Genomic DNA, 25,624 nt, shown 5'->3' with positions numbered 1-25,624 from the left:
TGCCTGAGACTCTAATGTCCCAGGTTCAGTCCCCAGCACCACTATAAACCAGAGCTGAGTAGTGCTCTGGTGTCTCTTTTTCTCTGTATCTCTCATTAAATAAATAAATAAATAGTTTAAAAATAACAAAACAAAATGAGGAGTGGTTGATTATACAATAACAAACAACTGGAGCTGCCTGGGAGGTGACACAGTGGCTAAATGCGAGACTGGTAAGCACGAGGACCAGCATTTGATCACCACCACTGTATGTGCCAGACTAATGTGCTAGCATCTCTCTGTGTCTCTAGTTTATGAAATAAATATGTAAATAAACAATCATAATTATGGGAAAGGGCTTCACATGAGGGAGAGATGAGAATAACCAGAGCACCACTCTGGAACATGCAACACAGGCTATTAAACCAGAATCCTCAGGTATGCAAATCCCACTGACAGACTGAGCTGAGCTGAGCTATTTCCCTGGCTTTCCTCTCTCTCTCTCTCTCTGTTTAATATAAGAACAAAGACTACTTGTATGTGATGCTGGGATGTGAACCTGGGTAACAGGCATGACAAGGGATGCGTCTTACCTACTGAGTTGTCCCTCTGGCCTCTCAACAAGGTGTTTTTTTTTTTTTTTTTTTTTTTTACCAGAGCACTATTTAGCTCTGGCTTATGGTGGTGCAGGGGAGTGAATCTGGGACATCAGAGCCTCAGGCTTGAGAGTCTCTTTACGTAACCAGTATGTTATCTACCCCTGCCCCCAACAAGTTTTTATACTCTCTAATGAGAGAATAAGAAACTGATAAGGTCTGACATGGAGATATTAGGGCTTTCAGGGAATTCTTCACATGTTTTTAAGGTTCTTGCCAAACAATTGAACATCTTGAATATGGTGATTTGGTGTCATTAATTTTTTTTTTAATTATCTCTATCGGATAGAGACAGCCAGAAATTGAGAGCGAAGGGGTTGGTAGAAAAGGAAGAGAGACAGAAAGACACCTCCAGCACTGGTTCGCCATTCACAAAGCTTTCTCCTTGTAGGTGGGGACTGGAACCCGGGTTATTGCACATTGTAACATGTGTGCTCAACCAGGTGCACCACCACCTGGCCCCTGGTGTCATTTTTTTTTTTTTAATGAAATCAGAGCCTTCACATTATTGTCATAGCCATCATCCTACAGAAGAGGACATTTAATTGCAATTTCCTTTTATAAGGAAGAATTTTTGCCAGATTTAATTTCCTTTTTTAAAATTGTTTTCTTAATATTTATTTATTCCCTTTTGTTGCCCTTGTTGTTTTTTATTGTTGTAATTATTATTGTTGTTGTTATTGATGTTGTCATTGTTAGATAGGACAGAGAGAAATAGAGTGAGGAGGGGAAGACAGAAAGGGGGAGAGAAAGACAGACACCTGCAGACCTGCTTCACTGCTTGTGAAGTGACTCCCCTGCAGGTAGGGAGCTGGGGGCTCGAACTGGGATCCTTACGTCGGTCCTTGAACTTTGCGCCACCTGTGCTTAACCTGCTGTGCTATCACCCGAATCCCAGATTTAATTTCTTTATCTCTTTGAAATATAAGCCATGCTGATTCACTTGAGAAAAAGCAAATACAATGCAGTTTTTCTATAGCATCAATTATGAATAGAATCAGTGCTCTGCAAACAATGAACCTGGCAGACTAAAAGCAAAAAGTGTATGAATCTAGTTGTCTCTCTACTACTCATTCATTCTGTATCTTCGCTTTCTGAGTGTTATGCCTGGTAGTCTCTCATGGCTGCTGATGTCAAAGTTCTCTCGATTTGTTCTTTTTATTTTTTTATTTTTTCTTTTCTTTGGGGCCCCTCGTCTCTTCTTGTCCACTGAGCTCTGAAGAACTCCCACCCAAGACTCCATGGGCCTTTACCTGCCTCAGTATCTGGGCAGTAACTCCTGAGGTGCAGGGCAGCCCAACTAACCCAAGCCCTGGGTCTGCAGGGTCTCACGCTCTTTGCCCCCATCTGCTCTCCTAGGACCAGCTTCTCTCCCACCCTGTGACCACCTCTACCTCCCCTCTCTCCTCACCAGTCCTAGGCCCCCTCCTCAGTCATCTCCTCCTTGTCACCCTCATCTATCTCTGTCACTTGCTCCTCCCAATCACTCTCCCTGTCGTAGTTTCTGGACCTGTCACCTTCTGTCCTTATCACCTCTTCATGTCACCCCTCCTACTCTATCCCCTCCCTCTCCCTGTCACTCTGATCCAGTCCTGTCACCCCTCCATTCCTGTAACTCATTCTCTGTCCACCACCCCTTTCCTGTCACTCCTCGGCAACCCCTGCTCCTCACCAACTTCCTCCACTCTGTTTCAGCATCCCACCCACCCCTTTTCCCCTGTACCCCCTACCCGTTCCTGCCACCTGTCCCCTCTCGGCCCCCGGCACCCCAAATCCCCCCAGCCTATGTCAGCCCTGGCCCCGCCCCTCACCTCGGGCTCGGCAGGGTTTCCGGGCGGGGGGGGGGGCGTGGCCCCAGCTCGGTCCGTCCGGTCCCTCCCCGCCCCCCCCCCCTCTCGCTTTGTTCTTACAGAATTTCTACCATCTAGTCAGCATGTCATGCTTCTAAAGAGCATGAACCTTGAGTCAGACTGTGGGGTTCATAGTCTGTTACCAACTGGCTGAGTAATTTGACAAGTCATCTAACCTCAGTTCCTTCGACTGTTGAAAGGAGATAATCATAGTGCCTACCTTACAGGATTGTTGGGAATAGTGAGTTAATGAATACTTAGAGCAGTAAATGACTGACACAATAAACTGTATGAGCATTGACTATCATCATTCACCTTCACATGCCATTGGTTTTGATATTTCCTTCATGTCTTTACTACCATGTCAAGAAGGAATTGAATCAATACTTCCTTGTAGAACTGATGAATTAAAGACTTCACCAAATGATCTCATGTCCTTTCAACCCAAGAGCTCTAAAGTAATGTGAATCCTAGGATCAACTGACATTGAAATGGTTGTCCTAGGAGTACTGATTCATAATGAATGGAGAAGGGCCTGGTAGAGTACACATGCTGCAATGCATGATGACCCAGGTTCAAGCCCTCAGTCCCCACCAGCAGGAGGGAAGCTTCATAAGTAGTGAAGCAGGGTTGCAGGTATCTCCTTCTCTCCCTCTATTTCTCCCTGTCATAGTAATTTTCTAATTTAATTTATTTACTTTTGGATAGAGACAGAGAGAAATTGAGAGGGGAGAGGGAGATAGAAAGGGAGACACTTTGTGGTCCGGGAGGTGGCGCAGTGATAAAGCTTTGGACTCTCAAGCATGGGGTCCTGGGTTCGATCCCCGGCAGCACTTGTACCAGAGTGATGTCTGGTTCTTTCTCTCTTCTTCTATCTTTCTCATAAATAAATAAACTCTTTAAAAAAAGAAAAGAAAAGAAAGGGAGACACTTGCAGCTCTACTTCGCCACTTAATGAAACTTTTTTTTAGATGGGGACTAGGGTCTTGAACCTGTGCCACCGTCTAGCCCCTATTTCTGCCTGTCTTAGACAGAAAGAAGGAAAGAAAGAAAGAGAAAGGAAGAAGAGAAAGAAAGGCAGGCAGTAGTACACCCAGTTGAGTGCAGACATTACCATGTGCAAGGACCTGGGTTAGAGGCCCTGCTCCCCAGCTGCAGAGGCGAACGCTTCATGAGCAGTGAAGCAGGTCTGTAGGTATATCTGTCTCTCAGTATCTCCCTCCTCTCTCAGTTTCTCTCTGTCCTGTCAAATAAAATAGAAAGAAGAGAGGGGTGGGGGGATGGCCACTAGAAGCAATGGATTCATAGTGCTGGCACCAAGCCCTAGCAATAATCTTGGTGGCAATTTAAAAAAAAGGAGGAGGAAGAGGAGGAAAGAAAAGAGACAGGAAGGGAAGGAGGAGGAAAAAAATAGTCAAGGAGGATTTGTTGTGCAGGTACCAAGTCCTAAAGATAAAATTGGTAGCAAAATAATAATAAAAATTAAAATACTAAATGGAGAATACATCAGCATCATTTTTGAAAAGTAATTACTTTCAAGTCTAGAAACTACTTAGAAGTTTTATGTATAGTTCCCACACTATAGCTCAAAGAAATGCTAATTATGTTTATAAGAGGTTCATAAAAGTTTCAATAATTCAAAAAGTAACATATTAAACAGAACCATGAGGGCCATTCCTTAAGCTATTTAAGGCTTGCTATACATGCACTCAATGCTTTGGGCGTGGCTCTGTGGGCAAAAATATCAGAGACTTAAAAAAAAGTCTTATTTATTGATGAATTGAGCATTGCTCTGGCACATGTGATGCTGGGGATTGAATGCTGGACTTCATGCTTGGGTGTTCAACTAGTTAGCCCCTGCACCACCTCCTGGGCTGCTCAAGCCTTTTACTTAACAGAACTTTCTGACCGACTTACCTGGGAGGTAGTTCAATGGTAGGAGCTCAGGACTTGCAAGCATGAGAACCTGATTTCGATCCCCATCACCACGTATGCCAGACTCTGGTTCGGCTTCTCTCTTTCATGAAATAAATAATGTAAATAAATAAAAAAAGGACTGTTGTCTAACTAATGTTGTCAGGAGTGGCAAAATAGATGTAGATCAGTGAATAAGGTAAGTAAGTAATATCATTCCATAAAAAATGTGGGCCACTGTACTCAGGGAAATGGCTCAGCAGTAGTAGGATGCAAGGTTTACACGTATGAGGCTGTGACTTCAGTCCCTGAACTGCAAAGGCTGAAGCCATAGTGCTTTGGTCTCTCTGTCTGAAAAAAATATAAGTGAATAAATTTATTTAAGATATGTATATATATATATATATATATATATTTTTTTTTTTTTAACCGTAGCACTGTTCAGGTCTGGCATATGGTAGTGTGGGTGATTGAACCTGGAACTGTGGAGCCCTAGGCATTAGATAGCATAACCATTATGTTATTCTCTGCTCAATTAAAAAACAAAAATGACTCAGGGAGTCAGGAGGTAGTGCACCTGTTATTACGCACAAATTACCATGCACAGAGGCCCCAGTTCAAGCCCCTGGCTCCCATCTGCAGTGGAGTAGTGCTGCAGGTGTCTCTCATTTCTCTCATTCTCCCCTCTCAATTTCTCTCTGTCCTATCAAAGAAATAAAAAAAATAGGGGGGGAAGAGTTGCAAGTTTGAACACACATTGAATAGCTGACTTAGGTGAGTGAACTGTAAGTTGGAAGCAGTGTCCTGGGATGAACACTTCTGATAACTCCAAGCATTATCTGTAACCTGCCACTTGATTATTAAAAAAAAAAAAAAAAAGGAGTCGGCCGGTAGCGCAGCGGGTTAAGTGCACGTGGCACAAAGCGCAAGGACCAGAGTAAGGATCCCAATTTGAGCCCCCGGCTCCCCATCTGCAGGGGAGTCGCTTCACAGGTGGTGAAGCAGGTCTCAGGTGTCTATCTTTCTCTCCCCCTCTCTGTCTTCCCCTCCTCTCTCCATTTCTCTCTGACCTAACAAGGACAACATCAGTAACAACAACAAGAATAACTACAACAGGGAGTCGGGCGGTAGCACAGCGGGTTAAGCGCAGGTGGCGCTAAGCACGATGACCAGTGTAAGGATCCCGGTTCGTGCCCCCGGCTCCCCACCTGCAGGGGAATCGCTTCACAAGCGGTGAAACAGGACTGCAGGTGTCTATCTTTCTCTCCCCTTCTTTGTCTTCCCCTCCTCTCTCCATTTCTCTCTGTCCTATCCAACAACAACGAGATCAACAACAACTACAACAATAAAACAAGGGCAACCAGAGGGAATAAAAAAAAAAAGAATAACTACAACAACAGTAAATCAAAAAAAAAAAAGGGGTGGGGGAGATAGCATAATGGTTATGCAAACAGACTCTCATGCCTGAGGCTCCAAAGTCCCAGGTTCAATCCCCAGCACCACCATAAACCAGAGCTGAGCAGTGCTCTGGTGTTTCTCTCTCTTTGTGTCTGTCTCTGTCTGCATCTAAATAAAATAAATAAAATATTTTTAAAAAAGGGCAACTAAAGGGGAAAAAAAAAAAAGACCGAGAACTTTGAAATTATATCATAGAAGTGAGTAAAGGTTGGTTAGTCTCTGTCACCAGTTAGTTACCTTATGTGCTAGACCATAAAAAGATTTGTTTGTTTAAAAATTAATACTGTTTGAAGGTTTGGCCTGTATCCAAATCACTTTCTTGTAGTCTAGAGACTTGACTCTTAAGAGATTCCAAGTGTTGAACCAAGCTGAAAATTATACTTATCTTGATTTTTCTGTGTGTCTATGACCAGGGTAACTCCAAGTGAGATTTAAAGGTGCTTTATTACACACTGTTTACTTAGAGTCTTTGAATTGTAGACTCTTGTAGGGAAAGAGGCAGTCTCTTTCTGGACGAAAGACAGAAGATGAAAGAGATGAGCGCTACCAAAGGCATTTGTTAACGTGGACAGAAGGTTGACTTCAGAGAATCAGGGTCAAATGGCAAATGCCCAGAATAAAAAAGATGCCCCACCTCTTGGGTCCTATAGGCAGTGCCCAGGAGCACAGTGGGGAGAACTCTTAAGAAGCCGGGTTGCTGATGTGAGGGCAGTCTGGCTGCGACATCTGTCACCCCATTGATTGCCCCGGTCGATTCGGTTGATCTGGCTGGCTAGGCGAGTGTCCCCTTCCTCCCTCACCGCTCCATGTGCATCGTTGCTGAATAGAGATGGACTGGTCTTCAAGTCGAGGGTTTATGAATAGCTGTGCTCCCCTGCTAGACCCTCTGAACAAGCTCTCAGGAAACAGGGTTGCCCAATATGGAGTGGGAGGTCCAGACCTGAGTGCAGAGCCCAAGTACTAAGTAATTTTAGACAGCCTCTTTATCTGGCTGGTCTGCCAACAATTCACGCTCCCTGCAGACTAATCCTTTAGGCCTGTCACCTGTGTCCACCCTAGCGCTTCATGGGCTTTGTCCTAGCTTTGCCCTTTGCCAGCAGTGCACTTGCCCCAGGTGACTCTGTCGCCCTTCACCTCCTGATAACCCTCCCTGTATATAATTTAATCCTTTAATACTTTCACACAGTTGAAGATATAAATGAACTTAAAGAGTTCAGCCAGGAGTAGAAGGAGAATTTATTGAAGAAGCAAAACTGGGGAAAATTATGGTTTCAAAAGCATGATTAATTTCTGTTTTCTGTATGGATTTAATATATATTTGCCAGAGAAGCATGCTTTGGCATATTCAGTGTGTGTGTGTTCACATCCCAGGCCTTACACATGCAAGTCTTACACTCTAACCCCTTAACTGCTTATGTATTTATAAAGTGGCCACACCAGTGGATGTACGGTACCTCTTTTCCCAGTCATTCTATTTCTCCTCCTTGGGGTTCTTGCCATTAGTTTCTTGTGGATTATTCCAAAGAGCTATCAAATATTTGTAAATAAATGTCCTCCTAAATAATATTTTATGCATTACTATATGTGTTATATATTAGATCATCATTGTAAATATTTTTATTCTATTTATAACTTAATATAAATACACCATTCACACTTTGGCATCTTTTATCACCTATACTACTGCTTCATTTGTCTTAATATTATTAATTCTTAATTTTATTTATTTGGTGCTGGGGATTAAATCCAGAACTTCATACATGTGAATCATGTACTTTATCACTGAACTAACGTCATCATCTTATTTATTTATTTATTAACTGGGCCCCATGCACACACGATTTCACCACTCCTGGTCACTTCTCCACTCAGATGCAGAGAGAGAAGGAAAGACAGAGAGAGTGAGAGAGAGAGCACAGCATTAAGTGCTTCCTCCTGTGCTATTGCCCCTCCTGTGTGCTGCTGGGACTGGAATCTGGGGCACACACTTGACATGACAAGTACCCTACCTGGTGAGCTATCTATCTTTCCAGCTCCCGGGACTAATTTTTTTTAATGTATCTTTAAAAAAAATTGTTATTAGCTTTTATTTATTGGATAGAGACAGCCAGAAATCGAGAAGGAGGGGGTAATAGAGAGAGAGAGAGAGACACCTGCAACATAGCTTCACCACTTGCAAAGCCTTCTCCCTGCAGATGGGGTCCAGGGGCTCTAGCCCATGTCCTTGCGCATTGTGACATGTGCGCTGAGAAGTTTTGCATATGCTATTTTGCATATGTATATTAGATGAAAAATGCCAACAACACAGATTGGCCTCACCAAATCATACTGTAAGTTAGGTCTAAATAGTCTCTCTCTCGCTCTCTCCCCCTCTCTCCCCCTCTTCTTCTCTCCCACTCTCCCTCTCACCTTTTCTCTCGATCACTGTTCAACTCCCATTTAAGGTGGTGCAGGGGATTGAACCTGGGACATTGGAGCTCCTGGCATGAAAGTCTTTGCATAACCATCATGCTATCTACCCCACCACTCAATGTCTAACTATTGTATATAGCCCACTGGTGTTCCCATATTAACCCCCACAGTGGTAACTGTTACTCTCAGGTGAAAAGTGATATTTGGGTGTAGTTTTAATTTTAATCTTGTCAAAGTTTAGGGACCATGTTCTTTTCTGTCAACTGTTCCTGTTCTCTACTGTTTTATTAGTTGTTGTTGTAGGATGTGAATGTAGTTAGTAACTAGTAAATATGCTGAATTTCTTTTTTAAATTTTTTAAAAAATATTTATTTTCCCTTTTGTTGCCCTTGTTGTTTTATTGTTGTTGTTATTGTTGTTATTGATGTTGTTGTAGTTGGATAGGACAGAGAGAAATGGAGAGAGGAGGGGAAGACAGAGAGGGGGAGAGAAAGACACCTGCAGACCTGCTTCACCGCTTGTGCAGCAACTCCCCTGCAGGTGGGGAGCTGGGGGCTCGAACTGGGATCCTTATACCGGTTCCTTAGGCTTTGTGCCACATGCACTTAACCTGCTGCGCTACCGCCCGACTCCCCAAGTGTGCTTAATTTCTAATACAAAATGACTTCTTAGGTATTGGTGTAGTGTTAACTTAGAAAAAGAGAAGTTGGATTATATATACTTTTTTTTTTAAGATTTTATTTATTTATGAGAAAGATAGGAGGAGAGAGAAAGAACCAGACATCACTCTGGCACATGTGCTGCCGGGGATTGAACTTGGGACCTCATGCTTGAGAGTTCAAAGCGTTACCACAGCGCCTCCTCCTGAACCACAACTTGTTTTTTATGGTATGGAAATTGCTTTTATTTATTTATTGAGAAACGAGGCGAGAGAGAAAGAACCAGACATCACTCTGGTGCATGTGCTGCCAGGGATTGAATTCAAGACCTCAGTGCTTGAGAGTCCAATGCTATATCCACTGCACCACCTCCTGGACCACTTCATTACTATTTTATTACTAATTTAATAATGGTTTACAAGGTTATAACAAGATTATAGGGTTCAGTTCCACACTGCACTCACCACCGTGTTCTGAGTGTACCCTCCACCCCACAGTGGCATAGTTCTCACAGTCTTAGAGACAACGACTGCTGCTGCTGTTTCTCCTTTTTTTCTTTGCAAGTTTAAGAGCTTTTTGTTTCAGTTCACATTCCACAATGAGTGAAACCATATTATAGTTATATCTCATAACTCTTTACTAACATCGCTAAGCATAGTTACCTCCAGTTGTATAAGCATTGTGTCCTAGAGGACACAATATCATCTTCGAAATTTGATGAGTAGTATTCCATGGAGTTTTATCCCCAAACTTCTTAAATTGGATTAAATTTAGCCCAACCCAAATGTCCATCTTCAAATGAATGGATGAATAAAATGTGAACTGTCCACAAATGGAATATCATCTACCCGTAAGAAGGGGATAGACTGATAACTGAAGTGCTGATAAGTGCTACAACTTGGATAAAAACTTCAAACACACTAAGTAACAGAAGTTAGACACAAAATGTCACATATGGGCAAGGGTAGATAGCATAGGGTTATGCAAAGAGACTCTCATGCCTGAGGCTTCAAAGTCCCAGGTTCAATACCCTGTGCCACCATAAGCCAGAGCTGAGCAGGGCTCTGGTAATAATGATAATGATAATAATAATAATAATATCACATATTGTGATTCCACTTATAAGGAAGATCCAGAAATAAGCATAGAGACAAAGAACAGATTGGTGTTTCCCAGGAGCTAGGGGTGAGAGAAGGAGGAAGCGCTAGAGGGGGAGGAAGAGGAGGGCATGACTGCGGAATGGACAATGTTTTCTTTTAAAGTGATGGATAATTTGGAATGAGTAGAAGTAATTGCCCAGCAATACGAACATGCTAAATGTCTGAATTGTTCACTTTAAAAATAGTTTATTTTACTTTCTGTGAATTTTATGTTGACCGAAATGAAAGAAAAAGAATGAAGACAGGTAGGCAGGCGCCAAGTGCCTCGGCAATGAAGGGCCAATTTGGGAAGCTGGGTGGTTTGCGGATATTTAAAAGTCAGTGTAAATACTGCATAAAACAATTGATCTTTAGCACTTCAGAAGGGTTCTATAAATTTTCTCCCGAGTAATTAAAGGATTTCTGTGTTGTGTTTGAAGTCTGCCTAAGTACTCTTGTTGCAGAACAGGTTAGAAGGGTATATTAGGGCTATTTAAGAATACACCCACAACATTAAATCAGACTCAAAGATATTATTGGGAATTGTTCTCTTTGCAAATTAATTTCCCACCAAATCAGTTGTCCCACTTCCTACTAAACGCAATATTTAGTGGCTTTCAGTCTAGTTGGCTAATGGTAGTTTTCTTTAAGCACATGGGAGACATGAGCCAAACTAGAAGAGAATGAAATTCACAGTAAGCAGCCACAGTTGACTTTTAAAAACCTCACGCTGTAATTACAGTTTGTGACCGAAAATAACTTTTTAAAAAATTTATTTCTTTATTGGGGAATTAATGTTTTATATTCAACAGTAAATACAATAGTTTCTACATGCATAACATCCCCCAGTTTCCCATTTAACAATACAACCTCCACTATGTCATTTATCATCCTTCACGGACCTGTATTCTTCCCCACCCACCCACCCCCACCCCAGAGTCTTTTACTTTGGTGCAATACGCCAATTCCATTTCAGGTTCTACTTGTGTTTTCTTTTCTGATCTTGTTTTCCAACTTCTGCCTGAGAGTGAGATCATCCCATATTCATCCTTCTGTTTCTGACATATTTCACTCAACATGGTTTTTTCAAGGTCCATCCAAGATTGGCTGAAAACGGTGAAGTCACCATTTTTTACAGCTGAGTAGTATTCCATTGTGTATATAGACCACAACTTACTCAGCCACTCATCTGCTGTTGGACACCTGGGTTGCTTCCAGGTTTTGGCTATTACAAATTGTGCTGCCAAGAACATATGTGTACACAGATCTTTTTGGATGGATGTGTTGGGTTCCTTAGGATATATCCCCAGGAGAGGAATTGCAGGGTCATAGGGTAGGTCTAGCCTTCTGAGAGTTCTCCAGACTGTTCTCCACAGAGGTTGGACCAATTGACATTCCCACCAGCAGTGGAGAAGGGTTCCTTTGACCCCACACCCTCTCCAGCATTTGCTGCTGTTCATCCTTTTCTGATGTATGACATTCTCACAGGAGTGAAGTGGTATCTCATTGTTGTCTTGATTTGCATTTCTCTGACAATCAGAGACTTGGAGCATTTTTTCATGTGTTTCTCGGCCTTTTGGATCTCTTCTGTGGTGAATATTCTGTCCAAGTCCTCCCCCGATTTTTGGATGGGGTTATTTGCTGTCTCATTGTTGAGTCTGGCAAGCTCTTTATATATGTTGGTTATTAAACTCTTATCTGATGTATGGCATGTAAAGATCTTCTCCCATTCTGTGAGGGGTCTCTTGGTTTGGGTAGTGGTTTCTTTTGCTGTGAAGAAGCTTTTTAATTTGATGTAGTCCCATAGGTTTATACTTGACTTAGTCTTCTTTGTAATTGGATTCGTTTCATTGAAAATGTCTTTAAAATTTATGCGGAAAAGAGTTCTGCCAATATTTTCCTCTAAGTATTTGATAGTTTGTGGTCTAACATCCAAGTCCTTGATCCACTTGGAATTTACTTTTGTATTTGGTGAAATAGTGATTCAGTTTCATTCTTCTGCATGTTTCAACCCATTGTTCCCAACACCATTTTTTGAAGAGACTCTGCTTTCCCCATGTAATAGTCTGGGCCCCTTTGTCAGAGATTAGATGTCCATAGGTGTGGGGCCCCACTTTTTTTTTTTTTTTTTTGCCACTATAGTTAAACTGGTCATACACATTCTTCCATTTACCAGTGTTGTAACTCACTTCTACAAACATGTGTTGTGCAAGGCTGTGAGTTAGGTGCCACAGAAGATAGATATGGGACTTGACAGCCATCCTTAAGTCTCATAGGTTTGAGATTTCTAGAAATTGCAACAATAAGTTTTCTTTTCTTTTTCTTTTTCTCCTTCTCCTTCTCCTTCTCCTTCTTCTTTACAAAAATATGGAACACTTCACGAATTTGTGTGCCATCCTTGCTCAGGGACCATGCTAATCTTCTCTGTATCGTTCCAATTTTAGTATTTGTGCTGCTGAAGTGAGCACAACAATAAGTTTTCGTTACCTCAAAACCCACCTGTTTTGAAAGACTTATTTTGGGTTATCTTACTTTTGTTGTTGTCATTGTTGTCATTGGCCTGACTTCATTGCTCCAGGCTGAAATTTTTCAGGTAGGAAGGGAGTGAAAGATCCCACAGCATTGAAGCTTCTTCCTTCGAGTATTGGGAGCTGGGCTTGAACCTGTGTTGTGCACATGGCAAAGCAGGTGCAGTATCCAGGTGAGCTGGCCCTCAGTTTTACGTTATCTTCTGTCGGAAGTACTTTGACAAAATAGCCAGTGATTTGATGTTGTTTTGGGAAAAAATTATTTTTATTTTTATTATTATTATCTCTAGGGTTATTGCTGGGGCTCGGTGCTAGCACTACAAATCCACTGCTCTTGGAGGCCATTTTTCATTTTTATTGGATAGGACAGAGAGAAATTGAGTGAGGAAAGGGAGATAGAGTGGGAGAGAGACAGAGAGACACCTGCAGGCCTGCTTCACCCTGCAAATGGAGAACTGGGGGCTCAAACTGGGATCCTTGTGCTTAACCAGTATGCCACTTCCTGGACCCCCAAAAATTATTTTCTTAAATGGAAGTAGGAATCTGTTTTTTTAAAAAATATTATTGATTAATTTATTTTGGATAGAAACCGAGGAAAATTGAAAGAGAAGGGGAAGAAAGAGAGGGAAAGAGACACCTGCAGCACTATTCCACCCTTTGTGAAGCTTCACACCTCCAGGCGGGTCTTGAACCTGGGTCCTTGCGCACTGTAATATATACACTTAACCAGATGTGCCACTACCTGGCCCTTCTGTGTGTCTGTTTAATTGTGATTTAGCCAGTTTCAGTGCTAGTACTAAATCCAACTTTGCATTGACTCATTCATTTACATAGTGAAGTTGTCTTTTATGTTTGTTGTTCTGCAGGAGGAAGGACAGAAATCTTCCTACCACTTGAGAAAATGCAACTTTGAAAAATTATTTAGTATAACTGAATTTATTCAGACAGTCAGAACTGAGTGCATGAAAATAAAGTTTGCATTGGACTGTGTTTCTGATGAGGTAGTGTAGTCAGCCTCCATCCCTACTAGTGGTTTTTGATACCTCCTGAGATGATCTCAATGTGGGATACTTTAAGTAACTCAGTAGTTTCCAGGTTGTTCTAAACTAGACAACACTTAGTGAAATAGAGGAAGTAGGGGAAAAGGAACACAAGGAAAGTCAGGAAAAAAAACCCTCAAGTGACTTGATTAAGTTACAAATATCATGTTAATGTATATCTCTGGTGTGAAAAATAAACACATGGCAGGCACATTGTCTCCTACGCAGTCCTCGCTATTGATGCCATCTCTATCATGCTAGGGTTTGACACCCACAGGGAATTGCCCTCGTAGTAATCACAGTGAGAAATGTGATTGTACATGGTTCTGTTTCCTAAAAGGCAGATCATCTGGGCAGCTTTCAAGGTCCTGCAACCTTTTCTATTTTGTCTTTAGTCCATTGGGGTCTTCTGAACATGATTTACTGCTTATAGAAAAAAAAAAATCGTGTCTTAACTACAACAATAAAACAACAAGGGCAACAAAAGGGAAAATAAATAAGTATAATTAAAAAAAAAAGAAAAGAAAAAAAATCAACTTTGCAAATTTTACCACTTGAAAAATCTGAGCTTTCTCCTTGGCCAACCATCACTCCAAAAACAAAGCAAGCGGAGGTAGTATTGTTTTTTTTTTTTTTCCAGTTAATTATTATCAAATTTGGCCCTGTATGGCATATTTTTGCTCCAGATGGAGCCTTTGAGCTCCATTGATTTTTTTAAATAGCAAAGTAAATCATGAAATTGATATTCTGAAATATTTGCTTAAATCACTCTGTGAACTTTTCCTTCATCCAGAATCACTATTAAACCCATAAAGACTTTTCGTGAAACCAGTACAATCTAATTGCTAGTTTAATTCAAAATGTCAAATTGGCTGATTTATGTTGGCTTTTGTTTGGAGAAAATAGAATAATTAGATTATTTTAATATAATTTTATTATTTTAAAAATGATTTGCTTATTTTTATTTGATAGGACAGATAGAAATTGGAGAGAGAGATGGAACTGCAGCTCTACTTCACCATTTGTGACGCCTCCCTCCATCCACATGTGGGGACTGGGGTTTGAACCCAGGTCCTTATGCATGGTAACTTGTGTGCTAACATCTTCTTTGGCCATTGGGAAGTGGTAGTAGCTCTGTATAAAAGTGGACTTTTGGGCTTGACAAGAGAGACAGAGAGAAACAGAAGTAGAGAGAGAGAGAGAGGCCTGCAGCACTGCTCCATTACTCATGAATCTTTCCCTCTGCAGATAGGGACTTGAACCCAGGTCCTCGAATATGGCAATATGTGTGCAACTGCCTGGTCCACCCTAGACAATTTTCTTTCTTTCTTTCTTTCTTTCTTTCTTTCTTTCTTTCTTTCTTTCTTTCTTTCTTCCTCTCTCTCTCTTTCTTTCTTTTTTGCCACCACAGTTCTTGATGGGGCTTGATTTGCCACTAGGAATGGCAAACCCACCATTTCTAATTGTCATGCTTTCCTTTTTTTCTTTTTTCTTATATTTGATATAACTGATAGAAATTGAGAGAGGAGGGGGAAAAATAAGAAATGGAGAGAGAAAAAGAAAAGAGCAGCCCTGCTTCACTATTTGTGAAGCTCCCCACCTGCAGGTGAAGAGCAGAGACTGAACCTGGTCCTGGAGCATGGTGACGTATGCCCTTAACTGGGTGCACCACCACCTGGCCACCCTAGATGTATTTAAAAAAACTTACTTTTATGGCTTATGTGGTGCCATAGACCAAACCTGGGGGTCACACATATGCAAGTCCTGCACTCTGCACTTGAGCTGCTGAGCCACCTGCGTGGCCACTAGCTATTAGGAGAATTAGTGCTTTTTTTTTCTTCTCCTCCAGGGTTATTGCTGGGCTCAGTGCCTGTGCCACGAATCCACTGCTCCTGGAGGCTTTTTTTTCCCTTTTGTTGCCTTTTTTTTTTTTTATCTTTGCTATGGTTATTATTATTATTGTTATTGATGTCATTGCTGTTGGATAGGACAGAGAGAAATGGAGTGAGGAGGGGAAGACAGAGAGGGGGAGAGAAAGATAGCCACCTGCAGACCTGCTTCACCGCCTGTGAATCGACTCCCCTGCAGGTGGGGAGCCGGGGCATCCTTGTGCTTCGTGTCATGTGCACTTAACCTGCTGCACTACTGCCCGACCCCCGAGAATAGTACTTTAATCATAAAAATTCTTCTTTCTGTTATGTTCTTGGGACAGGGGGTGGAACTGCTCACTGAGCAGTTTCTTCTTCTAGCGTTTGCCCTTCTTCCGTAGCCAGTCAACAGCATCAGGTTGAGCCTGATGTAAAGTTTCGAGACCTCCTTTGAATCTGGAGAGGTGGCAGTCGCTGACTATGTGGGTCATAGTCTGTCTGGAGCTGCAGGGGCAGTTCGGGTCGTCTCTGGCTCCCCAGCGATGGAACATAGCGGCGCACCGGCCATGGCCTGTTCGATAGCGATTGAGGAGGGCCCAATCATAACGTGCTAGGTCAAAGCCGGGTTGACGCTTGCAGGGGTCTGTGATGAGGTGTTTGTTCTTTACCTCAGCTGACTGCCAGCTCTGTTTCCAAGAGTCTGGAACAGAGAAGTTCAGTGTAGGCGTAGGGGACCAGATTGGGTGACGAGATGTCAAGCGTTGGACAGGGTGGACGAAGATATCCGCGTATATTGGCAGGTCCGGTCGAGCGTAGACGTGGGAAATGAACTTAGATGATGCCGCATCCCGACGAATATCTGGCGGGGCGATGTTGCTAAGAACTGGCAGCCATGGAACCGGGGTGGAACGGATGGTTCCAGAAATGATCCTCATGGAGGAATATAATTTGGAATCGACCAAGTGGACATGGGGGCTACGGAACCAGACTGGGGCACAGTATTCTGCAGTGGAATAGCATAATGCCAGAGAGGATGATCGTAGTGTGGAAGCGCTCGCGCCCCATGAGGAGCTGGCCAGTCTTGCAATGATGTGATTCCTCGCGCCCATCTTTGCTGCAGTTTTTATGAGATGTTCGTGAAATGACAGAGTGCAATCAAGAGTAACGCCAAGATAGACTGGCTGGGCTTCATGCCGGATTCTCGTATCGTCAAGCTGCACATTAAGCTCACGCGAGGCCGAGGCATGGTGTAGATGGAAAACAGATGATACTGTTTTTGCAGTGCTAGGGATTAGTCGCCATTTTTTACAGTAATCAGATATCAGAGACATGTCTTTCGTGAGTGTTTCTTCGAGGATGTCGAACTTGGATGCCTGAGTTGCACAGCAGATGTCATCGGCGTAGATGAACTTCCTTGAAGAAGTTTCTGGGAGGTCATTGATGTAAATATTAAATAGCGTAGGAGCCAGAACAGAGCCCTGGGGGAGGCCACTTGAGACAAGTCTCCATCTGCTGGACTTGTCACCCAGATGCACCCGGAATCTTCTGTTTTGGAGAAGAAACGATATAGTGTTGGTCACCCATGGAGGCAGGCATCTTGAGATCTTGACTAGGAGTGAGCAGTAGCAGACATCAAATTTATAAGCAACCTACCTAGATAAATGTGAGTGTGTGCTCTGATACATGCCATGAAAGAAAAGCAAATGAATGCCATGCGACTACATTTAGAGGAGTCAGCTCTGTCTAGGAAACTTCAAGAGACTTCTTCAGAGAGGTTAACGTTGTCTTGTTGGTTAATGCTGTCTTTACAAAGCAGGCTTACAGCTCACCACACATTAAATTATTCATCATTCTAAAAAAAAAAAAAAGACTTCATGTTCATTTTGTTCACTGGCATTTCTTATAAATGTCCAATAATGGCACTGAGAGAACCATACAAGAGCAAGTTTACTTGATTTGAGGAGATCCTGACTTTTCCATGTGGTCAATGTACTTTGAAAATAGTGCCTTACTTGTTTTGTTATCAATATTGCTTTTCAAAATAAATAAATAGGGAAGATATTCCCAAGAATAAGAAAAGAAGTTGTTTTTGAAAGTAAAATATCAGGTTGGGGAAGATTGCATAATGGTTATGCAAACAGACTTTCATGTCTGAGACTCTGAGGCCCTAGGTTCAAACCAACACACCACCATAAGCCAGAGCTGAAGTGTGCTGGTGATAAAAAGAAGGAAGAGGGAGGAGGAGGAAGAAGAAAAAAAAAAGAGGAAGGAAAGAAGGAGAGAAATAAAAGGAAAGGAAGGAAGAAAAGAAGAAAGGAATGGAGAGAAACTTTTCATGCTGTGGTTCCAAAGTCCCAGGCTCAGTCCCCTGTACCATTCACTGTAAGCTAGAGAGGAGTAGTATTGTGTGGTCTTCCTCTTTGTAGCTTTCTCTCATTTCTCTCCCCTCTCTCATCAATATATACATATACATATACATATACATATACATATACATATACATATACATATACATATACATATACATATACATATATTTTAAATATTTATTTCCTTTTGTTGCCCTTTTATTGTTGTAGTTATTATTGTTGTTGTTACTGATATCATCATTGTTGGATAGGACAGAGAAATGGAGAGAGATGGGGAAGACAGAGAGGGGGAGAGAAAGACAGACACCTGCAGACCTGCTTCACCGCCTGTGAAGCGACTCCCCTGCAAGCGGGGAGCTGGGGGCTGGAACCAGGATCCTTATGCTGGTTCTTGCGCTTTGTGCCACCTGCACTTAACCTGCTGCATCACCGCCCGACTCCAATATATACATATTAAAAAAAAAACTTTTTAAGAAGAAAGAAAGTAAAATATCAGTTAAAGAGGCTGGAAGATAGCTCACAAGATAGAGTCTTGCCATGTGTTCTACCGAGGCTCAAGTTCTGGCACCACATTGCTAGTACCACAGCACTGGAGGAAGCAAAAAAAAAAAAAAAAAAAAAAACCAACGAATCATTCCACTGCTCCTGGAGGTCATTTTTTTTTCTATTTTGTTGTTGTTTGTTATTATTGTTGCTGGATTTGACAGAGAGAGGAGAGGAAGACAGAGAGAGGGAGAGAAAGACAGACACCTGCAGATCTGCTTCACTGCTTGTGAAGCGACCCCCTTGCAGGTGGGGAACCAGGGGCTTGAACCATGACCTTGCGCAGTCCTTGGCTTTGTGCTATGTGTGCTTAACTGGAAGTACTACAGCCCTTCCTTTTTTAAAATTATCTTTTAAATTTATTGGATAGAGGCAGGTAGAAATTGAAAGGGTAGGGGAAATAGAGAAGGAGAAAGAGAGACACCAGCAGCCCTGCTTCACCACTCGCAAAGCTTTTCCCCTGTAGGAGGGGGCCGGGGGCTCAAACCCAGGTCCTTGCGCATTGTAACGTGTGCTCAACCAGGTGCAATACAGCCCGGCCTGGAGGCCTGAGGTTTTTTTTTTTTTTTTCTTCCCCTCCAGGGTTATTGCTGGGCTCGGTGCCTGCACCATGAATCCACCGCTCCTGGAGGCCATTTTTCCCCTTTTGTTGCCCTAGTTGTTGCAGCCTCGTTGCGGTTATTATTGCCATTGTTGACGTTGCTTTGTTGTTGGATAGGACAGAGAGAAATGGAGAGAGGAGGGGAAGACAGAGAGAGAGGGGAGAGAAAGATAGACACCTGCAGACCTGCTTCACCGCCCGTGAAGCGACTCCCCTGCAGGTGGGGAGCCGGGGGCTCGAACCGGGATCCTTATACCGGTCCCTGCGCTTTGCGCCACGTGCACTTAACTCACTGCGCCACCGCCCGACCCCTGAGGCCTGAGTTTTAACCCTGGCACTGCATGTCTCCAAGTGCTGTGCAGGATTCTCTGTCTTCCCCCCATCGTCTAGTGAAATAAATTAAATATTAAAAAATTAAAATTCTGGGAGTCAGGTGGTGGTGCACATAGTTAAGCGCACTCACTACCTTGCGTGAGGACCTGGGTTCAAGTCTGTGCTCCCCACCTGCATGGCACCCGTCTCCCTTCACAAGCAGGTCTGCAGGTCTCCCTCTCCCTCTCCCCACCCTCCCCCCTCAATTTCTCTGTCCTGTCAAATAAAAGCAAAAAACGGAAAAATAAAACAAAACCCTCAGAAAAATTGGACTCCCAAAGCAGTGGATTTGAAGTACTGGCACAGAGCCCTAACAATAACTCTGAAGCAATAAAAATTAAAGGTCTTGGGTTGGGCGATAGCTCAGCGGGTTAAGTACACACAGCGCAAAGCTCAAGGACCAGTGTAAAGATACTGCTTTGAGCCCCTGGCTCCCCCACCTACAGGGGAGTCACTTCACAAGCGGTGAAGCAGGTCTGCAGGTGTCTTTCTCTCCCCTTCTCTGTCTTCCCCATCTCTCTCCATTTCTCTCTGTCCTCCAACAACAATGACATCAGTGACAAGAATAATAACCACAACAATGATAAAACAACAAGGGCAACAAAAAGGGGGGCGGGAGGGGGATGGCCTCCAGGAGCAGTGAATTCATGGTGCAGGCACCTAGCCCCAGCAATAACCCTGGAGGCAATAAATAAATAAATAAATAAATAAAAAGTTTAAACAGTGTACTCAGAGTTTTTGGGGTCAAGTGGTGGCGCACCAGGTTAAGCTCATACATCACAGTGTGCAAGGACCCAGGTTTAAGCCCATGCAGGGAAAAGCCTCACAAGTGGCGAAACAGGCCTGCAGGTGTCTCTCTGTCTCTTTCCCTCTCTACTTTATCCTCCTCTCTCAATTTCTCTCTGTCTCTATCCAATAATAAATAAATAAAATTAAAAAGAAATTAAAGGGAGTCGGGTGGTGGTGCAGAGGGTTAAGCGCACGTGGCGCAAAGCCAAGAACCATGGAAGGATCCCGGTTCAAGCCCCCGGCTCCCCACCTGCAGGGGAGTCGCTTCACAGGGGGTGAAGCAGGTCTGCAGGTGTCTGTCTTTCTCTCCCCCTCTCTGTCTTCCCATCCTCTCTCCATTTCTCTCTGTCCTAGCCAACAACATCAGTAACAACAACAATAAAACAAGGGCAATAAATAAGTAAATATAAAAAGAAACCACCCAGAAAAGCCCTACAGAGGCCAGTCGCCGGCAGCACATGTGCCAGGGTGGTGTCTGGTTCTTTCTCTCTCTCCTGTCTTCATGAATAAATAAATAAAAATCTTTAAAAAAATTAAAATTTCTCCCTTAAAGGGAGTCATAAGGGGGGGGCAAATGCTTACTTTAATGAAAACACAGATTAATAAAAACACAAAAAACGGGGGTCGGGCGGTGGTGCAGTGGGTTAAGCGCATGTGGCGCAAAGCGCAAGGACCAGCATAAGGATCCCGGTTCGAGCCCCCGGCTCCCCACCTGCAGGGGATTTGCTTCACAGGCGGTGAAGCAGGTCTGCAGGTGTCTATCTTTCTTTCCTCCTGTCTGTCTTCCCCTCCTCTCTCCATTTCTCTCTGTCCTATCCAACAACGAACTACATCAACAATGGCAATAATAATAACCACAACGAGGCTACAACAACAAAGGCAACAAAAGGGGGGAAAATGGCCTCCAGGAGTGGTGGATTCATGGTACAGGCACCGAGCCCAGCAATAACCCTGGAGGAAAAAAAACAAAACAAAACATCAATATGATGTATTAGTAAGAACTCTGCTGTCTTTGGTAGGGCAGGAATGTTTAGAGTTTTTTTACTTGCAATTGCCCAAACTTAGAAGCAACACGATGTCCTTCAGTAGGTGAATGAATAAATAAGTTGCTTTACCTAGACAACAGAACATGAACTGGGTGTGCTTCCAGTGAGCTAGCTCCCTGGCTGCTCTTTTTCCTTTTTTAAAAAAATACTGTGAGGGTGAGAGAAAGACCAGAGATCCCCTTGTCATTTCACATGGAGCTGATGATGTTGGCTCTTTTTCTAAAAACCATAGTGGTCTTGGAAGTGGCACAGTGGATAAAGCATTGGATTCACAAGCATGAGGTCCTGAGTTCGGTCCCAAGCAACACATGTACCAGAGTGGTGTCTGGTTCTTTCTCTTCTATCCCCCTCATTAATAAATAAATAAAGTATTTTTAAAAAGAAAAAGAATGGTGTAGATGGTGGTTAAGTATACACACTGGAACTTTGAGTTCAAGTCTATTTTTTCCAGTAAATAGTCACAGACCAACTCTTTAACTTTTTATGCATCTTAAAAAGGGGTTTTGTTTATTTTTTTATTTGATAAGACAGAGAGAAATTGAGAGAGGAGGGAGAAAGACAAAGAGCACCTGCATCCCTGCTTTAAATGTCATGAAGCTCCCACCCCAACCCCAGTGTGCATTCTTGCCCATTGTCTGGATGCACCACTGCCTGGCCTCTCCTTTGATCCATCTTAAACCAGGGCCTATTAACTGTGTTGACCTCACAGGATAGGTAGGTGAGACTTAAGAAGTGAAGTGTATAAAAAAGACTGGAGGAATTGCTTGCTGGGTAGGATGCATACCTTGCCATGAGCTGAGCTCAAGTTTGAGCCCTGACACCACATGAGAGTGCCATGGCAGCACTGGGGGAAGATCTAGTGCTGTGGTATCTCTGTCTCTCTATCTGAGAAAGAAAAACAACAACAACAACATGCTTTTCACTGGGAGCAGTGTAATTGTGCATGCACAAAGTCCCAGCCTGGCAAAATAAATTAAAATGCTTCTACATAAAAGGGCCACTGGAAGTCTTTTAATTGCTATTTGTTACATAAATAATCTACACCCAAGAGACTGGGAACTCTGAATACAGGATGTTTGTTTCAAATGAATGTTAAAAGTTTATTTATTTATTTGCTAGAGCACTGCTCTGTTTTGGCTTATGGCTGTGCCTGGGACTGAATTTGGGACCTTGGAGTCTCAGGCAACAAAGTCTTTTACATAGCCATTCTGCTATCTTTCCCGTATTAACAATCTTTTTTTTTTTTTTTTTTTAAAGAAACCTCATAACCCAGCTGGCTTTATTTATTTATGATATTTATTTATTCACTTTGGTTGCCCTTGTTTTATTGTTGTAGCTATTATTGGTGTCGTGTTGGACAGGACAGAGAAGAGTGGAGAGAGGAGGGGAAGACAGAGAGGGGGAGAGAAAGACGCCTGCAGACCTGCTTCACCGCTTGTGTAGTGACTCCTCTGCAGGTGGGGAGCCGGAGGCTCGAACTGGGATCCTTATGCCAGTCCTTGCGCTTTGTGCCATATTAACAAATCTTTACTAGTGACTTTTAAATAAAAGGGGCAGAGCTAGTCCATTTTATATGAATAATAAAATAGGATGAACCATTATCACCTGTACAAAATAACCCAGTAAAATTCTTTCTACTTGTGTGGCGCTTTGAGGAATTTCTAAAATGTGGTCCTTCTCTTGAGCTAGGGGTTCTCCATGGCCCTGCCTTACATCCCTGGAACACCAGGACTTTGTGACTCAGGGCTGTGTCATTGTCACTTGGCTCACACTGTGACTAATGGGTGAGCAGAGAGTGGGGAAGGAAGATGGTGTTAAAGATGGTTTTACCTATTCTTTTATGATCCACATGTTAATCATTTGCCTTGTGTTATTTATTTATTTATTTAAATTTTTGCCTCCAGGGTTATTTCTGGAGCTCAGTGTCTGTACTGCAAACACATTGCTCCTGGAGGCCATTTTTCCCATTTTGTTGCCCTTGTTGTTAACCTTTTTTGCTGTTATTGTTTTGTTTTATTTTATTTTATTATTTATTAAAAGGAAACACTGACAAAACCATAGGATAAGAGGGGTACAACTCTACACAATTCCCACCACCAGATCTCCATATCCCATCCCCTCCCCTGATAGCTTTCCTATTCTTTATTCCTCTGGGAGTATGGACCCAAGGCCATTGTGGGATGCAGAAGGTGGAAGGTCTGGCTTCTGTTATTGCTTCCCTACTGAACATAGACGTTGACTGGTCGATCCATACTCCCAGCCTGCCTCTCTCTTTCCCTAATAGGGTGGGGCTCTAGGGAAGCAGAGCTCCAGGACACACTGATGGGGTCATCTGTCCAGGGAAGTCTGGTCGGCATCACGGTAGCATCTGGAATCTGGTGGCTGAAAAGAGAGTTAGCATACAAAGCCAAACAAATTGTTGAACAATCATGGACATAAAGGCTGGAATAGTGCAGATGAAGAGTTGGGGGGGGGTGTTCCTCCATTTTGTGGATAGCTAGTAGGCATATTTTAGTTATATTCCAAAGGGTCTGTGGCTACACTAATTTTTTTTCCCTGCACCTGAAATCTGATATGCAGGTGGATCCAAGTTATTATCTGGGGAGATGATGTCATGACTGGAAAAGGAACAGAAAGCTGGATCAGGGAAGAGAGTAGCTCCCTAATATGGGAAATATTATAATATCCTAATATGGGAAAGGGGTATAAATATTGTTGACTGTAAACCCCATCAATTTGACTTGGTCTGGGTCCTACATTCAGCTTAGGAGCCTATGTGATCTCTGCATCCCTGTAGATCTGAGCTCACATTCTGTGGTCATGAGTAGGAACATTCCAAGCTGCCCCAATATCCACCCATCTTCCTCATGTGTAGCACAGAGTATGTTGTCCATCCTCTGAAGAGAGGATGGAACATTCTCTACTGTTGTTGATCCAAGTTGAGGGCAAGGTCCTGTGGGGGGTGTTGTTATTATTGTTGTTGTCATTTCTGTTGTTGTTGTTGGATAGGACAGAGAGTAATCAAGAGAGGAGGGGAGACAAAGAGGATGAGAGAAAGATAGACACCTGCAGACCTGCTTCACCTCCTGTGAAGCGACCAGCCCTGCAGGTAGGGAGCTGGGGGCTCCAACCCGGATCCTTACGCCGGTCCTTGTGCTCTGCACCACCTGCGTTTAACCCGCTGCGCTACCGCCTACCCCTTGCCTTGTGTTGAGACATTGCTGTTGTTGTTTAATTTATCAGTAAGACACTGTGCATTAGCTGCCGACCAGCAAGGTGCCAGTGTAGTACTCACTTTACACTGTATTCACTCATTACATGTTTTAGTAACTCTACCATGTTGGTACTATTACTGTTGCTTTCCTTGTTACAAATCCCTCTTACTTGTGGAACCATCAGTGCAAGCAAGTCTGAGACGGCTTTTTTTTTTTTTTTTTGCCCTCCAGGCTTATTGCTGGGGCTCGGTGCCTGCACCACGAATCCACTGCTCCTGGAGGGTATTTTTTCCCCTTTTGTTGCCCTTATTGTTTTATCGTTCTTGTGGTTATTGATGTCATCGTTGTTGGATAGGACAGAAAGAAATGGAGAGGGGAAGGGAAGACAGAGGGGGGAAGAGAAGATAGACACCTGCAGACCTGCTTCACCGCTGTGAAGTGACTCCCCTGCAGGTAGGAATCCTGGTTGTAGCCCCCAGCTCCTTATGCCAGTCTTTGCGCTTGGAATCATGTGTGCTTAATCCACAGCGCCACCGCCCAACCCCCGAGACGCCGTTTTGTTTTGTTTGTTTTTAGCCTTCCCAGCTCTATGATAAAGTGAAATCTTAGATGAGAGGAAATGGGCACAGGAAGGCCACAAACACTGTCAGCGCAGTTTCACTGTTCTCAAAGCGTAGAGCTGACTCCCCAATTCCTTTCGGTGACCAGAATGGCCCAAAACAATCTGCCCCACTGCTCTTCCATGTGCTTTTTCGTCCATGTGCTTTTTTGTGTGTAAAGGTTGTGGGGATGGGGAAATCGGTGCTAGAACCTCACATTAAATGTTTTCACTGCTCTGAGTGTGAGTGTGTGTGTGTGTGTGTGTGTGTGTGTGTGTGTATGTGTTGCTTTAAAGTTCAGATAGAGACAGATGGAGAAGGAAAGACAAAAGATTATCCAGGGTCCTAGTGGTGGTGCACCTGGCTAAGAGTACACATTACCACTAAGGACCCGGGTTCAAGTCCCTGATCTCCACCTGCAGGGGGAAGCTTTACAAGCAGTGAAAACAGAGTGCTACAGCCGTCTCTCTCTCTGTCTTGCTCTACCTCTCCCGCCCCTCTCAATTTCTCTGTTTCTATCCAAAAAAAATGAATAAATGGATAGATTTATTCATATAGTAACATGAGATAAAAAAAAGAGTGAGGGG

General features: G+C 43.1%; 1 protein-coding gene and 1 non-coding gene across 2 annotated transcripts in view; both read right to left on the bottom strand.

Moving 5' to 3' along the window:
• The window catches only part of GPR107 (G protein-coupled receptor 107), a 352,434-nt gene that overhangs the window by 123,881 nt on the left and 202,929 nt on the right, over positions 1-25,624 (bottom strand). The window lies entirely within an intron of this gene.
• Positions 12,429-12,535, bottom strand: LOC132541019 (U6 spliceosomal RNA). The gene has a single exon (XR_009552214.1). It is a non-coding gene; the product is annotated as a U6 spliceosomal RNA (small nuclear RNA).

Source organism: Erinaceus europaeus, chromosome 10 (assembly GCF_950295315.1).
Source record: "Erinaceus europaeus chromosome 10, mEriEur2.1, whole genome shotgun sequence".
NCBI lineage: Eukaryota > Metazoa > Chordata > Mammalia > Eulipotyphla > Erinaceidae > Erinaceus > Erinaceus europaeus.
Note: the sequence above shows the minus strand (reverse complement) of the source record. Positions and strands in the feature narration are given on the sequence as shown.